Source organism: Typopeltis vanoorti, chromosome 16 (genome assembly GCF_054136105.1).
Source record: "Typopeltis vanoorti isolate ZY-2024b chromosome 16, IOZ_Tvanoo_1.0, whole genome shotgun sequence".
NCBI lineage: Eukaryota > Metazoa > Arthropoda > Arachnida > Uropygi > Thelyphonidae > Typopeltis > Typopeltis vanoorti.
This window is the reverse complement of record NC_143564.1, coordinates 30,356,258-30,374,974: the sequence shown is the minus strand read 5'-3', so window position 1 is coordinate 30,374,974 and position 18,717 is coordinate 30,356,258. Positions and strand designations below refer to the sequence as shown.

General features: G+C 35.6%; 1 protein-coding gene across 5 annotated transcripts in view; it reads left to right on the top strand.

The window, feature by feature from the left end:
• Nucleotides 1–18,717, top strand: part of LOC150097918 (SREBP regulating gene protein) — a 146,454-nt gene that overhangs the window by 126,141 nt on the left and 1,596 nt on the right. For 4 of the 5 annotated variants that reach the window (XM_090406547.1, XM_090406548.1, XM_090406544.1 and 1 more), the window contains one exon: nucleotides 14,285–14,378. The exons of the other annotated variant lie outside the window; for it this stretch is intronic. The gene's annotated coding sequence lies outside the window, so the exon portion shown is untranslated. The remainder of the gene's footprint in view (nucleotides 1–14,284; nucleotides 14,379–18,717) is intronic. 5 annotated transcript variants of the gene reach the window in all.

Sequence of the window (18,717 nt, the reverse complement as noted above, 5' to 3'; positions counted from 1 at the left end):
CCCAGATAAATCACTGTATATGATTCTTCTTTGTCCAATATACTATTCACTCTGAAGTATCTTTCAGGACTGGGACAACTTGTGGCAAAGGTGGTATGACTTCACATCACTTGCCTTAGTATCTCATAATGCAAAGTGCATCTCCTTGCAGACATGTATAATGCTATGCATTATGGGAAGGGTCACTACCCAAACCAGTTTTGACCTTTATTGAGGTCTCATCAGTGGGAACCAGACCCGGAGGTGAGATACCAAGATTGAAGTAATGCAGAAGTCATATTATCCTATATGACTTGCCAAAAGGTGTCACACCTTATTATTAAAATACTCAGGATTAGAGATAGATAGTTGTTGAAAGTTTTTTACTTGGTTATATTATAAATTAAAGATACCAAGAAATTATATACTTGGTTTAATCCTTTATCCAAGTGTAAGCAAACAAAGTTTGTGCCTGAAGTATCTTTCAGGACTGGGGCAACTCGTGGTAAAGGTGGTATGACTTCACATCATTTGCCTTAGTATCCTATAATGCAAAACACATCTCCTTGCAGGCATGTATAATGTTATGCATTATACATTTATAATATAACCAAGTGAAAAACTTTCAACAAGTATCTGTCTCTAATCCAGAGTATTTTAATAATAAGGTGTGATACCTTTTGGCAACTCATTTCGGAAAATATGACTTATGCATTACTTCAACCTTGGTATCTCACCTCCTGGTCTGGTTCTCACTGATGAGACCTCAATAAAGGTCGAAACTGGTCTGGGTAGTGACTCTTCCCATAATGCATAGCATTATACATGTCCGCAAGGAGATGTGCTTTGCAATTTGGGATACTAAGGCAAGTGATGTGAAGTCAATACCACCTTTGATACTATTCACTCCTTTTATAAGGAACCAAGTTATTAAAACATGACCTCCCCCTTAACAAACTTATGCTGCTCTCAAAAGATTTACATTCTCTTCAATCCACATTTGTATTCTGTCTCTAACACCTTCACTTCTGTGCTTGTGATATACACATGCCATACAATTTGATACTACACTTCCCTATTCATGAAGATACCCAAACCTTGCTGGGGATTTTATTAATATTTAAATTTAAAAATGAATTAATATTTCCTTTCATTTCTCTTCTTTCCATTCCTGTTGGTAGACTTCTGTTGAACAACTAAGTCAAGGGCACTGCCAGTTCTTTTACACATTCCAGTAACATGCATGATATCCCACAGATTTATTAACATCAAGGTTACTTATTCTTGAACTGTCAGTCTTCTGTTCTCCTTCCTATTGCTATTCAAAACTACTCTTAACTGTCCCTTTCCCCTCCTCCCAATGAAATATATTAACAAATACTGATTGAACATTTCCCCTATATTCAGTAGATGTCACTTGAGCTTCTTTGGCAACTAAGTCACTCTACTCTCCGTATTCACCCTTTCTATTACTAACAGCATAACTATAATTTTACTGCCTCAGCTAATTTTTCAGATTAGCTGAGGCAGTAAAGTAACACATTCACTTTCATATGCCTATTTCTCTTTCCTTCACTACACTTATCATTTTCTAAGCCTGCACCTTATATACCCTTTGTGCTGCTGAAGGGGTATCCTGCACTTTATACATTCAGTGTCTCCTCCATAAATCCTCTTTTTCAGAAGTTCCCTCAGAATTCCATGTTTCATCCATTTCATCTTTACATTTTGTTTTATCCTCCTAACCTTAGGAATGCAGTCTGACATTACCATAAATAACTGATTCTGGATCAAGTGATCAAGATCTGGATCGAATTCTGGATCAAGAAATCAGCAGTGTCTGGACTCAGACACTGCTGATTTCTTCCCTTCAGCTGATCAAGCCACTTCACATCGCCAGTCTGTTTCCTCAGTTTATCATAGTCCACTTCTCTGTAATTCCACACATCTTTCTCTCTTGTTCAGTGAAGCTTGTACCTGATTAGCCACTCCCCACTCCAAAACTACATCATCACTCTCCTGAATTGGTGGCATCTTTTATCATCCCTGTATGAAATGATATTATTAAATCAAATGCTGAAGCCTCACATTTTGCTTCAACTGCAAGCTGCATAAGATAGTTGTCCCTAAGTAGCTCTAGGAATTCAGTCTCCTTACTCAAATGTCATTTCCTGTTTCCAGTGAACTTTTCCAGTTCACTCACCATCTCATCTGTCACAATTTTTCAAAATCATCTCCTTCTTACATCCCCTGCCTATAGCAGCAGCACTCTACTAAACTTTGTGCTTACCTCAATCGCATGCCAAATGACCTCAGAACCATTTGATGTGAGGTTGAGGTATGTGCAAATCATTACTGCTTTCAAGTTCCAAATTGAAGAGACAGCTCTTCTGAAAACATCAATAATACCCCATGTAATCTTTTATCCTTTGTTTCTTTTCAAAAAACGCTATAACTATTCCATTCCATTCCTGTGAGTTCATCATCTTCCATTAATCACATCTTGCTGATACCAGTGATTGTGGACTGACTAACTGTATCAAGGTAAAAAATACAGTTATATACTTACTGCAACCATAACATTACAAATATTACAATATAAGCATATGCAATTTTTCTCTCTCATATTTTCTTACTAAATAGCTTAAGGAAATTACAACATACAATAGAATATACATTAAAATAAATTTTAATACACTTTCAATATTTCGGCAATGTCACGTTGCCATTATCACAGGAACTTAAATACAAGACATGTGTACGCAAGCACAACACACAGTAAATGAGGAATGAAGCAGGAAGCTATTCTTTCTCCTAAAAGTCCCGATGGTGCCCCCTAGTGGGCAATGTTGGTATTCTTGCCGATTGGGCTGAAGGTCTTCTGATGTAGGTTTCCCAAATTTGGGGCAGTCTCATACAACCAAATTTGTTGAAGTTTGGATTGTTTCTGAGGGCTGAGGCTGATTCCATGAATAGCCTTTCGTATTTGAATTTACTACGGTGTATTATCGTGACTTTCTTCCACCGTATTCTATGGCGGGTATCAAGCGCATGGTCTGCAAGACCAGAGTGGCTGTATTGGTGAAAACGGATGTAGTCCTTGTGTTCTGAAATTCTGATATTAGCTGTCCTGCCTGTTTGGCCAAAGTAGGACAACTTACAACTGCAAGGGACTTGGTATACATCAGGTAGGTTTAGGGGGGGAGGTTGGTCTCTAGTGGAGCGGATAAGGGATGCCAATTTTTTATAAGGTCTCTAACAAGAAGTTAAATCTTGTTTTTTTTTAGGATTTTTGTAATTTTTTTCCGAAGTGCTTCGGATATAGGAAATGGTAATGGATTTAGATTAATCCTTGTTGTTGAGGGGGGGGTTGTGGTTTATTGGTTTGAATATTTTTTGGATTTTTTTTTGGGGGGGGGTAGCCATTGGCTGAGAAAGTGTTGAGAATGTGGTTAGGGCATTGTCATTGGAATAGAGGTTTAGCCCTGTTGTTTAGTGTCTTAATGACTCCAAATTGTTGTCAGGGGCAGGGGATTGTTGGTGAATGTATCTACCAGTATGGGTGGGTTTTCTATAAACCAAGAAAACCAAGGTTCCATCAGGCTGGCAGGTGACTAGTGTGTCTAAGAAAGGAAGGCAGTCATTTTTTTATTCTTTGTTTGTTCTTTGCCAAGCTTTTCTTCCACAATTTTTCTCAAGTATACTTGCATAGATCTTGCCAGGAATGCTCAGTAGGGAAATACCTCTGTAATTCTCACATGCAGTTTTATTTCCCTTTTTATATATGGGTACTATGAGAGCTCTACTCCAATCATTGGGAATTCGTCCCTCTGTCCAGGCTTTCTGAACTATGCAGTGCAGCCACTGTAAGACTCTTATACCACCATACTTCAGCATTTCTGGTCGAATATCGTCTACCCCTGCTGCCTTTCCACATTTCAAGCCTTTGATGGCTTTTTCTACTTCAAGTATGGATATGTATTCCTGACTGCATGCCTGGGCAGTGTGTTTTACCACTGTGCTGTCATCACTGCTTGTTTCATTTAGCAGTTTTCCAAAGTAATTACTCCATACTTCAAGGATATCTTTTTCTCCCGTTTTCATGTTACCTTTATCATCTCTAACTCCTTTTACAGCACTCTTTCCTCCATTCCTAAGCTTCTTCAACAACCTTCAGTATATTTTGCCACCTTCTTGATATTTATTTTCTATATTCTTGCCAAACTCCTCCTGTGACTTTTGTTTAGCTAGTTTTACACAGTGTTTAGCATTCTTGCATTTGTCTCTGTATTCTCTAAGAGCACAAGCTAACTTATTTGATAGGAACTTTTGATATGCTTTCTTCTTTTCCTTCACTGCCTCTTTAACTTCCTGTGTCCACCAGGGAGTTCTGATTTATTTATCCTTGCAGATAACCTCACCAGATGGCTCTCTGGCAGAATCAATCAATGTTTTCTTCAGAGTTTGCCACTGAATCTCCAAGGTTTGATTCCTGTCTCAAACTCTTTCATTTTTCTTCAATAATCTTTGTGTATTTTGGTCTACAGTTCTCATCTGAGAGCTGCTCAACTTTTATTCGCTTTAAAACTTTCTTAAATGTTATTCTTTTCAATATGAAATTCAATTTTATCCTGCTCAAGACTAAATAGTGATCACTTCCAATTTCAAATCCTCTGTACACTGTGGTGTCCTGCACCAGGGAGAAAACATCACTATCAACAATAACATAGTCAATGAGACTTTTCTTATTCCTTGCCTCTTCTCTCCATGTGAATTTGTGCACATTTTTATGTTGGAACATGGTGTTAGTAATAACCAGTCCATGTCCTGAGCAGAAATCCAACAGATATTTACCATTATTATTAGCTTTGCTCTTTTCTCCAAATTTTCCCAAAATATTTTTGTATGTCTCACAATCATTTCCTACTCTGCTATTTAGATCCCCAACAAGGACCAACTTTTCATTTTTCATTGTGTCAGTTGCTTTTTCTAAGCCTCAAAAAATTCCTTCACTTCTACCTAAGTAGAAACTTCTGTGGGACCATAGGCACAAATAAGTCTCATTGTCCCGTTCCTCCATTCTCATATTTGCCCACATTACTCTACTTGAGACTGGCTGCCATTCAAGAAGATTAACCTCGTATTTTGTGTTGAATACTATGGCTGCTCCTTCTTTTCCTTGATTGTCATTGCCTGAATATAACATTTTGTATTTATTGCTCAGAAAGATCGCACCGGTTTTTGTCTTTTTGTTTCAGTCACCCCCTATTATGTCGATCTGGTACTTATCGAATTCCTCAGCTAGCTCCATTTTTTTGCCATTCAGGCTTCTTATGTTGATAGTACTGATCTTTAACTCTGGTGATGTTGAGTTTGGGTTTGTTTTCAGATTTGTTCCAGTAGCTGACTTTTCGCTGTTCACCTTGGATCCCTGGCGAAAACAATGGGGGCCTTGTTTATCCAGGCAACGCCCCAGCCGGCATGAAATTTTGTCATGTTATACCATCATTTTGTATTTTGGTTTAACCAATAAGAATACAATTTGGTCGGCTAAATCCCAAATTGCCAGCCCATCCTCGTTCGTTCAGTATCCAAATAGACACCCAACAGGGTGCACCACGAGAAGGTGAGGATTGGACATTAGGTCAGAAGCCCTGGTTGGTTCTCCGCATTCCTTTAAAGGCTATGTGGAGGTCTCCTCTCAGTTATACAGCTTTGACCCTTATGCACCCATATCATAATGTCTTCAGGAGGTATTCTTCTAGGTGCAATAGTGAAGTTGTGGCCATGTGAGAGAGCGTCGAGTGCTTTTGGTTTCAAACTAATTGACAAAAGATTGACTGCTGTGTCGGTTGGAAGTTGTGGTTTGGAGTTCGAGTTCTTTTTTAAACTCTCAAATTTTTTGATGTGTCGTTCCTGTACTTTTTAAAATTGTTTATCCGCAGCAGTGCACGAGATGTCATATAAAATAGACCAAATCTCGTGGTTTAAGGTGCCCGAAAGCTCATCTTCACGAGTGCCTGGATAGCTAAGTTAGCATCAATAAGGGAGCGGTGATTTGTTCCCTGAGCAAAGATTGGCTGACACAGTTATAAATATGGAGAGCCTTTTGGGAAACGAAATAGTGCTTGAATTTGACACAGTTTGGGATTACCTGGTTATCCCGGCAGCGTTTTAGGAAAGCGAGACGATTCAGTTGTCTTGATATAATGACATTGTTTTTATATATATATACAGGTAACCCTCGTATAATTATATATAATATATATATAAACAATGTCTTGATATAATGACATTGTTTTTATATATAACCCTTTATGTTTTCATATATTTTTCAATGCGCAACTTAAAAATCAAATTTTATCTTGGTTAAATTTGTTTCTGCCCATATCGTGCATGTAGTTCTAAGTAGCAAATTTATATTAGGGGAAATACCCTTTAGCACACACGTACATCAATTATTTACCTTATAAAGTATTTATTGTTGAAAATTGTCTTTGTTTTCTGCCAGGAAAGCGCTTTAAAAATCATAAGCCTGTTAATCTCAAGCTGAGCACTTTATTTTTTGGCGAGTTACGTATGATATGTAATACTTTTTTTATGTAAAAAAAAATGATTTTTATAGTAATGGCCACTTAAGCACTTCTGCGATATACACGTTTGTTAAGAGGGATAAACCCATCCACTGTAAACTGCCAAGGTAACAATTGAACAAGACTGAAGAGTCATTCGGTTTCGATCAGCACATGAGACTCAATCTTCGCAAACTTCTTCATAAGTGCTCCAATCTCTTCAATAGTGAATTAATTGATGGGGAAATAAATTTAAATGAGGAGGAACTGGTACGATTAATAGATGACGTGGAACCAAATGGCAGAGAAAGTTCTGCCGAAGATTCTGATTGTGATGAATCCATTAAAGAATTCAGTTTAAAGAAATTAGCAGAAGGATTGGACTTGGCAAGAAAGTTATTTTATGGATAATGATCTCTCAATGGAGTGCTCTGGAAAATTCACAAGGCAATTGGATATTTGTTTAGCTCCGTATTAGGAACTTAATAAAAAATTTCAGCATAGTAGTAAGCAAGGTCTTATTACTGACTTCTTCATAATTAAATCAGCCGAAGTATGAGAATTATACTAATGATGTCCAAGAGATTTCAAGTGATGACGACGTCCTTAAATAAAGAACATCTAAGAAGTGTTAGTTTTGAAGAGAGTGATGATGATTAAAATATGCCCTATATTTTATTTTGCCTAAAACATTTATGCATTATGTGCAATGAAGTTTACGTGAACTTACATGAATTATCTGAATTAAATAAAAATATATTTTTGTTAGATATGTCATTGTTTATATAATCTTAAAAAAAAAGATTTCGGAACATAACCCTACTTATGTGATCTGAGTTTTGCATAATGTGATGTATAATGTGGCATTTTTGTGGAATGTAACATCCGCAGTATACGAGGGTTACCTGTATATATGTATATATAAATGTTATTTAGTATTTAATGACTAGAACACCAAGAACTAAAAACTAAAAGCAGATTTTATTTGCATGACTAGTTTTGTCTTTCATAGACTTCTTCAGGTGCAGAAAACAGAAATAACCAGCAAGATAATTCAGAGCCAGTACAGGAACTGGCTCTGTACTGTACAAAAAAGCATTAGCAAATAACTGTTAAGATTCAAGCCTTGATGAGTTTAAAAAATAACTCTCTCTAACCAGGAGTGTAGTCGTGCCAGAGCGATGCCCTGGTACTTTTTTTTGCGACTGTCCAAATTTTTAAATTTATTATAATAAATTATAAGAATTATAATAATGAGACTTATCATGCATTTCCAGCTTTTGGTCAAAAAATAGCAGCTTGCCGCTCTTGTCATTTTCGTTTCAGAAAACAAGACATAATTTATTATAATGAATTTAAAAATTTTGATAGTTGTAAAAAAAAGTAAAAAAAGTCGTGTATGATGGGATGTGTCATTGTCATCCATAATAATGAATTCTTCACTTTCAGCCCCATAAAAAAGTTTTGAACATGACATTGAACAACTTTGTTGCAGTATCGTTCACCAGTTATAGTCCTTTTTTCCAGCAGTTGTAGCTCGGTGCATCCATTAAGCATAATACCTCCCTACACCATGACCTCAGCACTACCATATCCATCCCTTTCAAGAACATTCTCATTATGGTAAACAGTACCACTTTGACGTGAGATCAAGTGTCATCTAGAATTGAAGGAAAGACTGAAATGACTCACTTGTAAAGAGTACATTAGCTGATTTTTTTGTCTTGTCTTATTTTTATGGAAACAACCACTGAAAATGTTCTCTACAATGAGCTGTGGATAAAGGGATGCAGGCTAAAGGCCTTTGGGTGTATAGGCATAATTGTTGCAGATGTCTTGCCACAGTTTGTCGAGATATCTGTGCTTGAATGGAGCCAAATTTCGAGCTGACCTGCCATGGTTCATCGATTATGTTTTGCTGTTTTAACCAAAAATCTATCTTCATGCTCTGTGGTGGAGCGAGGGCAACCTCTTAGCAAATGTTTGGAACATATTCCATTGGTTTGAAATGCTGCCCGGAGCATGGATACAATGCTATGTGAGATTGAAATGCTGCCTGGAGCATGGATACAATGCTATACGAGATTCCAAACTCTCTGACAAAATCGGTAATCCTGCGGCCTTCTTCAAGCTTTCCAATAATTCTTCCCCATGTGACATCATCTAGTGATGTCTTTGAGAACATTACAAGGCATCCAAGTTTGCAACTTTATTCCTTCACTAAAAGAACTTCCTACAAACACAATTCATTTAGTGCAGCCTTTTGCTTTTTATCCTGTTGGCTGCTACCACATGACCCCTTTGTGTGTGATTCAAAAATTTGAATGTGTACACCCTTTCTACTTGAAATCATCAGGTATACAAATTGCCACAAGCTGATTCATGTGAATTTGCAGTTGTAATCTTTAGAAATAGTGTTCATCCTTAGGTTTTGGACACCAGTGTGTATACTGACAAAAGTTTTTGTGTTAAAAATAAACTTATGCTTTAAATATATAAAAAGGAAATGTTGCTGTACTTTGCAGTGATGACAGTGACAAATATGAGATGAAGTCTTTATAGACACAACATGCCTCATGAATTAGTTCCCACCAATATCATTGTTGGTATGGTATGTTAAAGTTTATATTTTTAATGTAGCTTGAGCTCCCTAAATAAAGGTTTAACTGGTTTCAATTTCCTAATTACTATATTTTCAAGCAAAATTTTCAGCTAAGTTTTCATTTAAAATATGATTGCAAGCAAGGAGAATAGAAGAGTTATCAAAGTTAAAATTGCAAGTCATGCAGCACACATTTCAGTGCAGAAATGTGTGCATATACTGACAGCAGTAGAAGTAGCTGAGTATAGCAGTATAGTAAGGGCAAATGCAATGGTGGAGTATTGCTTACGATTATATAAGCGATATATAAGCGATTTTTTTATTGGAAGGGGGGGGGTTAGGGGTGCCAACTAAAGTTTTGCACACAGGCACTGGACACTACTGCCGTGCTACTAGGTATAGGGGCGCCAACTAAAATTTTGCACACACGCGCTGAACACTACTGCCGCACCCCCTGCGTATAAGGAACATCGGGTTCAAGAGTTTTGGATTTGGTCATAGCATCAAAAGATATGATTATAACTGAGATGGCATCTCAGTTATAATGGAGGAGGAATTGGAAGGGTGAGATATCATCAGTGCTTAGGAACTGCTGAAGGAATATTTATTAGCAGCAATGACAAGTTGTATACTGCAAGTGAAGAAGATAACACAATTTGGTGTAAAGTGGATGACAAACAATATCAAACAGGAACAAGGTGAAAAAGAAGTTATGGAAGAGATATAAAGAGAGAGGTGGAGAGCAGATGCATGAAGAATATAAGACTCACGTCAGGAGAGTGACTAGTATAGTAAGGAAGGCAAAACTGGAATATGAGAAGAGATTAAAAAAGGGAGTAGAGTAGAGATATCGGTAATAGTGCAGATGTGGTAGCTATTATTATTCAAGAGAATTTTAATAAAATAGACAGATGGGAAAATGAATGTGGATTTCAGTTTAATTCTTGGAATTACCTTCACATCAAACCTCTCCTGGCATAAACACATCACGACCATGCATCCTCAGCTTCAAAAAAACTAGGATTTCTCTTTCGCTCAAGACGTTACTTCACCCCTGAACAGCTATTAACATTATACAAATCACAAATCTGCCCAGCTATTGAATAGTGCTCCCAGATATGGGATGGGGCCCCAAAAAGCTCTCTGAAAATGCTTAACTCAATACAGAGGAGAGCAATTAGACTTATTAATGACCCATCTCTTACTAACTCTCTCCCCCCACTTTCACACAGACATTTGGTTTCTGCAGTATGTATATTCTACAAATATTTCCATGGGAAATACTCATCTGAAACAACATCAATAATTCCTCCACTCAGTACTAAGCTCGTTGGAACATGTGCAGCTGCTGCTGCTCTTGTGATTTGCATAATGTTAATAGCTGTTCAGGGGTGAAGTAACGTCTTGAGCGAAAGAGGGGCCCCAAAAAGCTCTCTGAAAATGCTTAACTCAATACAGAGGAGAGCAATTAGACTTATTAATGACCCATCTCTTACTAACTCTCTCCCCCCACTTTCACACAGAAATTTGGTTTCTGCAGTATGTATATTCTACAAATATTTCCATGGGAAATACTCATCTGAAACAACATCAATAATTCCTCCACTCAGTACTAAGCTCGTTGGAACATGTGCAGCTGCTGCTGCTCAACATCCCTTCACAGTACACCTAGAAACAAACAGAACAAGTTTATTTTCCGCCTCCTTCATCCCTGCAACTGCTGCACTGTGGAACAGTCTCCTCCCTGCTGTGTTTCCCAAGGAATACAATTTACAGTCATTTAAATCAAATGTAAACAAGTTCCCCCTTTTCCAACCCACTACCCATACATGGTACTAATGTACTATAGGTTATCAACCAACCTCTTGTGTATGGGCACAACATAAAAAAAAAATAAAAAAATAAAAAAAAAAGCGATTTATTGGGGTATTTCATACTGGAGAAGTAGGTTTTAATACTAGAAGGATGGAGCAGGTTCAAGGTTTACACATGAAAGAAGAGATTTTTCCAATACTGAGTACTCTGGATGTCAAGGAATGGAAGGAGGGTAAGACAGTGCTATTATATAAGGGTGGAAGTAGAAATACAAACTGGTCTATAGTCAACTATAGACCAGTTTGTATTTCATCAGTGGTTGTCAAGATTTTGAAGCAATTAGTGAGGAATCATTTACAGCATTGAACAGATGAGGGTAATATTATCTGTAAGTCAGTGTGGATTTGTTAAGGGGTGCTCTTGTTTTAGTAATCTGATAGGGTGCCACACAATATACTGATATATTATGTTGCAGTACATAGTTTTGGATGTCAGGTTAGTGAATTGGATTGAAGATTGGCTGTCTGATAGATAACAGAGTTCTATATGAGGGAGCAGTATCAGGAAAGCAGAAAGTTACAAGTGGGGTTCCACGGGGCTCAGTAATGGGACCTGTATTGTTTAACCTTTATATCAATGACATTGTCAGTGGATTGTAGGGAATATTCAGTTGTTTGCAGATGATGTAAATCTGAGAAGAGATATCAGTAATAGTGCAGATGTGGTAGCTATTATTATTCAAGAGAATTTTAATAAAATAGACAGATAGGAAAATGAATGGAGGATATCAGTTTAATTCAGCTAAATATAAAGCCTGAAGTTTGAGATATATACCAATGGGAGGCTGCATACTCTATTGAAGGAGCTGTACTGGAGGAGTGGAGGGAGGCAAAGGATCTGGGGGTGATGATTGATATAATCCTGAAATTTAAAGAATATATTGCAATGGTGAAGGTAACCCAGAGGATTTCTGCAATACTAAAAAGGACACTGATCACAGAAATAAAGAGTTGTCATTCCATCATATAAAGCCCTGCCCAGACCATATCTGGACTATTGTGCTCAAATTTGGTCCAAATTTGAAGGGTATAAATTAATCTTGGAAAGAGTGTGTAGAGGCAAATAAAAAAGATGATATCAGGAATGTACAATGTTAGTTATGAGGATAGACAGAAGGAATTTGGATTGTAAAATTTGGTAGATAGAAGGAGAGGTGATATGATTGAGACTTTTAAACTGTTGAGAAGTAGTTACAGGGTTGACATTGGGGAGGTCTTTCATTTGGTGGAACAAGGGATGGAGCAAGGACAAGTGGCCATCCTTGGGAGTTGCAAAAGGAATTTGTGAGCAAGAGGGTAAGGAGTGGTTTCTTTCACAGAGGGTGGTTGAATTGTGGAATGCATTGCCTGATAGTGGTGATGAAAGCATGAATGGTGAATGAGTTCACCATCCTCAAACATCAGAATCTCAGCTATTCCAGTTCTTTATATTTTTAAGTCAGTGAGATTCTTATCTAAATAATACTCATTTGTTCTGACCATTTTGAAAATCATCTAGGTTGGATTAGATGGACGATGATTGGATTACAACTAAGTAAGTTGCTTAGTTGTAATCCAGTTGACTGTTGAATTTGCTTACAACTGGAAAGCAATTATAGTCCTTATTATCTAGATGGGATTTAAATTCAATTTTTTTTAGCTGAAGGGCAAAATGTCACCCTCATGACTGCACCCTGAAAGTACTGAGATCTAGAAACAAGAATTTGAAGTAAAGCAGATTTTTTTAAGATAAGCTTTAAATTCAAGGCACTGAATTGAATTAAAGAGGAATTTAATTGTATACTATACTACGCTTCTCATATACTCCTGTACTATATATATAGGTCTCTTACTACTTGTGAATTCTGGTTTGATTGAGTCATTAAATTGCTGATATGCATCCCCAAGTGATGTATAGGCTACTATGACAGTACTACATGAAACGTTTACATTATTACTAACTTCCTGTTGATAATTATATCAAGCAATACATAGTCATTAGTTAGAATTAAAGTAGCTACTGGAAGATAGTTTGATGTATAATCTGGTGTGAGACAAGAGTACACATTATCTCCACTGTTGTTCATCTGTATGGATTGCATTGTGAAAGAATGTGGCAGTTAAACTTGATGTCAAATTGGAGATGTTAAGTTCAGCTCTTTACTTTATGCAGAAGATGTTATACTTCTAAATAAGTGAAGTACAAATCTGTAGTATTCCTCGATTAAATTTGATATGAAAATCAGTAATAAAAAGACAGACTAGGAAAATAGGTAGGAATATCGAAAATGTTGGTGCATCTTGAATGGATGCACAAACCTATAGAATAGGTAGATTTCAGTTATTTATGCATTTTTTAGCAAAGATGGCAAATTAAATATGGAAATAAATGACAGAATTAAAAAGGTGGTGTGATAGGGAGTCAAATCAATAGATTTCTGTGGAATGAGAGAGATTAGTCAGAGTACTAACTATGTACAAGACTGTTCAAATCAGTTTTAACTTATGAATCTGGAAGGTGAGTTAGAAATAAAATAGTTGACCAAAGATTGGACACTACAGATGAGAAAGCACTGAGAAAAAAAAAAATAGGGAGGTTAATAAATTCTGGTTAATAAATAGGGAGGTTAAAATTCTGGCATCAATGGCAGAATTAAACTTGACATTGTTAGCATTCAGAAACGTGTGAGCAGAGCTAATTTCATATTGCATGGTCACTTAAACAGAATGGGAAAGGAAATGTTAGCAAAACAGGTGTTTGATGCCCCGAAAAAAAGATCCAGCAGAAGACCAAGATCTAGGTGGAATTATATAGTATATGGAATGATATAGAAATGCCTTAGGAGATTGATATATAAGATCTTACAACACTGGAATCTTAATAGACAAGACGAATTTGGAGGAAATTTGTTGATAGAAAGTTATTAATAATGTTAAATATTTGTATAATACTATCATAATATCCTGTACACATTAGGAATTTGATAACTGTATTTGTCACTAGGTCCAGAATGAACTGGAAACATGCAAAGTGTCAATAATGACAATAGTCCACTACTGGAAATAATCATGTTAGAGGTAACTATAAAGAACTAATGTAAAGGTAACTAGGACTGAAGAGATCCAGTTGGTGATTTTCATTACTTAGAGAATTCATTGTAAGACTTCATTGCTATGTAAAATGCCTATTCAGGATATTGAACTGAATATTATCTTTTAAAAAAAAATGTTTCAGTTTATTAATTTTACTATAACAAAGTATTTTTCTTTTGAAATAGTGCATTGACATCCTAAGGATATCTTGGGCTGATGAGATTTTTCAAGAATTGAATATTTTTCAAGTGTGGTAACTCTTGAAGAAGTGACCAAACAGTTAAGGAAAATTCTGTGTATAAATAGGATAGAAAGAAAATGTTTATGTTATGCATTGGCAACAATCTTATTAAAAAGTTGCTTGCTTTTAACAAGAAGTACTGTTCATTCATTAAACCAATTTTTTTCATTTTGTTTATTGCTGATCTTGCACATCTTTACTCATAAGTCATTCGAATGCAATATTGATATCTAAAATTATAATTTAAATTCTTGTATGTCCACTTTAAATGGTAGAAGTAATGCAGAAATACTTATTTACATCAAGAGGCAAAGTTAAAAAAAAAATGCTAGTACTTATTATTTAGGATGCAAAGCAGTTGTTGGATGAAGCAAAAATGAAGAGTGAGAAGATGAAGATTAAGTATTCTGCCGTGCTATGATAGAAGCGAATTGAGGAGGAGGGTGTTGATAGCAAACAAATCAATATGCAGGTTGTACAGAAAGAATGATGTAGCATTTGTGGACCTATGGTCTGAATTTAATGGAACGAAAGATTTATATAATGCTGACATACTTGCACCTAAATGGTTTTGGTGTAAGATGTAAAGAGAGAGCTTTCTTCACCAAGCATGCTAAAGCACAAATTGAGGAAAACTTAATTATGTTGGAAGCAGATGTGTTTGTGTAAAGATACCCATGAGCAAGTGAATGTGAGAATGACCAAGTGTGGAATCTAGTCTCTCAAGCAAAAATATTGAATAGGGTAGTCAATTCAGGAAATAAAGGTGGGTGAGAATAAAAGGATGCTGCATTTCTATATACTAATGCCAGAAGTATCAGGAAGAAGAGGGAGGAATTTTTGGCATTGGTTAGTGCAACCAATAGTTATAGGCATTAGTGAGACTTGGCTAACAGCAGATGATGTAGTTACAGGGATTGAATATGAAGGGTTTAGTATTTTCAGGGAAGATGTAGAAGATAGGATGGGGGAGGAGTACTGCTGATGATAGCAGATGAATTGCAATGAAAAAGAATAGGAGACAGGCTGGAGGTTGGATGTTTATTTGAAACAATTTGATGTGAGATTAAGGCCAGTAAGAAAAAACATACAGTTGGCTGTTACTATAGGCCGGGGGTGTTCAACCCGTCGATTGAGGAGCAATTTTTGGTCGATCTCTTGTGTATTCCTCCTTACTTACAAATTTAATTAAAACTGAAAACATAATATTTTATTTATCATTATTTTGTATTATTTTTAATTTGCTTTAAGTGTATTGCTATTGTTTATTTATTTTTAATTACTGATTTGACAATTTTAACGAAAATTGTCAAATCAGTAATTTTCTTATAAGTCCGGGTAAATGAATTAATTTGGATCAGTGGAAGTCAAACAGCGAGCTGAGTGAATACAATTATAAGCAAAGTGTAAAAACTCAATTGTAGCTTAAATATTAAATATGCCAAATCACATTACATCGATTTTTTACTTAGGTTAAATCCCATGAATATTGTAAAAAAAATAAACTTTGTCTCGGTATAGTTTGTATTAGATGTTTTTGTAAATAACTCTTTTGAAGCTAACTGTATATACTGCTTTAATAAGAATATGTTAGAGTGTTAAAAACAAAGGCAATGTTTTTGTCGCCAAAGCTGTTATGGCGGCATTAGAAAGATTGTTATTGAAACTTGTATGTATGAGAAAGGCTTGCAGGCTCTAAGTGTAAACATCTCCGAAGTCAGTCAGAAAGAGTTCAAACAACCTTCTGATGACCAGCAACTTACAATCAAAAGAAAGGAGGAGAACAAAAGGCGTGCCAAACTTGAAACTTAAGATGAAAGACTCATACTGATTCTTTGGGGGTTGCCAAACTTCATGCAAGGTCCCAGAGGAGGCCTAATAAAAAGGGACTGAAGCAAGCAGAAGGGGTCCCGGTTCCAGAATTGCTGTCAGAGGAGGCCACCCAGTCCAGAGTCGCCGTCAGAGAGACTGCCCGGATCTACTTTGCTTGAGAGAGGAGTTTCCTGCTTCCAGAAAGGAGCTTCTCGGTTCGAGATGTCGCTAGAGAGAGAGACTACTTGGCCACAGACAAGGTTTCAAATTGCCGAAAGGAAGAGTGCCAATTGCTGGAGAAAAGTTTCCAGGCCAGGTTAATGTCAGACATTCACTAGTGTGTTGCATTTTCATTACAATTTGATGAATCAAACGACTTCACTGATATTGCTCAGTTAATGGTATTTATTCGCATGGTATTTCAAGATTATTCAAATAAAGAAGAACTTTTGAAAATTATACCATTATTGGGAAGGACTAGGGGAGAAGACATTTTTTCGGCATTTGATGAATTTGTGAAACAACACAACCTTCCGCTTTTTAAACTTGTGTCTATTACTACTGATGATGCTCTTGCAATGATAGGTAATAAATATCAGGCTTGATTTCATTATGTAAAAACGATGACAAATATCCAGCTTTTTTTACATACCGCTGTATTATTCACCAACAAGTACTGTGTAGAAAGATTAAACACAAAAGATGTTTTGGATATTACATTTAAAATATTGTAAATTCTGTTCGTGGAAAAGCCCTGCAACAGCGTTATTTAAATTACAGGCAGATGATGATAGGGAACTTCTGTTGTACAATAATGTTCGCTGACTCAGCAAAAGTCAATTTTTAGAAAGATTTCTTGTATTAATTAAAGATATAAAAATTTTTCTTGGTGAAAAAGGAGATATTTATCCACGATTGAGTGATAAAAGATGGTTGTTACACTTATCATTTTTAGTAGATTTCTGTACGAAATTAAGCAATTTAAATTTAGAGTACAAGGTAGAGATAAAAATTTAATTGACATGTTAAGTTCAATAAAAACTTTCCAACAATACTTACTTTTATTAAAGAAAAATATAAATGACCACGAATTTAGACTTCTCCCATATTTATTCAAATTTTTGAACAAAATCAAGAAATGCTTCGCTATGATTTAACAGAATTTATTTGTGAAATAGAGTTAGTTGAGGAAGAAATAAATTCAAGATTTAAAGATTTTAATAAAACTGAAATGATTGTATCTTTTATCAATAATCCGTTTCAAGAAAACTTGAACATCAGAAATTTGAAATAAAATTAGTGGGCTGTTTGATATAAACCAAACTGAAGTAGAACTTGAGATAATAAACATTCAGAATAGTTTACATTTAAAACCAATAAACAATGAAATCATTTGGAAGTATGCACATGAAAAATTCCCAATATTAACTGATATTGCGCGAAAAATTTTGTCATGTTTCGGATCGACATACTCGTCAGAATCTGCTTTTTCAAATATGACCATCATGAAAAATCAATTAAGAAACCAAATTGCAAATGATCGTTTGGATGATTGTCTGCGATTGGCCACTTCTTCATATCAACTTGACTATGAAAATATTGCAAGGTCCAAACAATGTCAAATTTCACATTAACTTTTTTTTTTTTTTAATCAACCAGCATTTCCTGCAACTTGTGAGTTTGTAATCAATCAGTTGTTTTTTCTAACTTTGGTTTTCCAAAATAGAGAAATAAATATTTTATTCCAATATATATATATATTTTTTTGTTGTATTAAAATAATTAAAAGTGATAAATACATTTTTAAATACACAAAAAAAAATAAAGTTTTTAGTTGTTTATTTGTGCGTAATCAGATATCAGGTTGGGGGAACATGATCTATATAAGAGAGTAGATCGCCGAATAACTTTTTATAGAAAAGTAGTTCACGTAGTAAAAAAGGTTGAACACCACTGCTATAGGCCAAGGAGTTCAACAGATGATCTGGAAGACAATCATCACCAAATTAGTACAACGACTACTGGTAAAGTGATTTATTATGGGGGACTTCAACTATGGAGATATAGACTGGAAGGAAGAAAAATCACATGGTACAAAGGAAATAGAATTTATACACCCTGCTAAGAGAATTATTTAAGGCAGCATGTAATGGTTAGTAGGGGCCAGAGAACTAGATTTTTTGCTTGGAGAGTTATGAATGAATGGAATGTGTTGCTAGAGTCATTTTTAGCATTTTGTCTCTTAATTGGTTCAAGGAGAGGTATGATAGATTGTGTAGATAGTTTGGGTCTCCCGCGATGAGGCTTAGGACTCCATGGAGATGTCCGTACAGTAACAACTATGATAAAGAATTCTTTAGTTTCTGGTATTGCAATCAAAGCACAGCTTCCTTAATTAACAAAACAGATCCTTAAGAGTGGGATTTAACCTTTCATCTGCAAATTTCCAAGTAAAAGTATATTAAGATATTTTGTTACAATATATCTTTTTTATCTTTTTGTTGTAATATATATATATATTTTATTAATGGTGAATATAAATCATTCACTATTAATAAAAAAAAA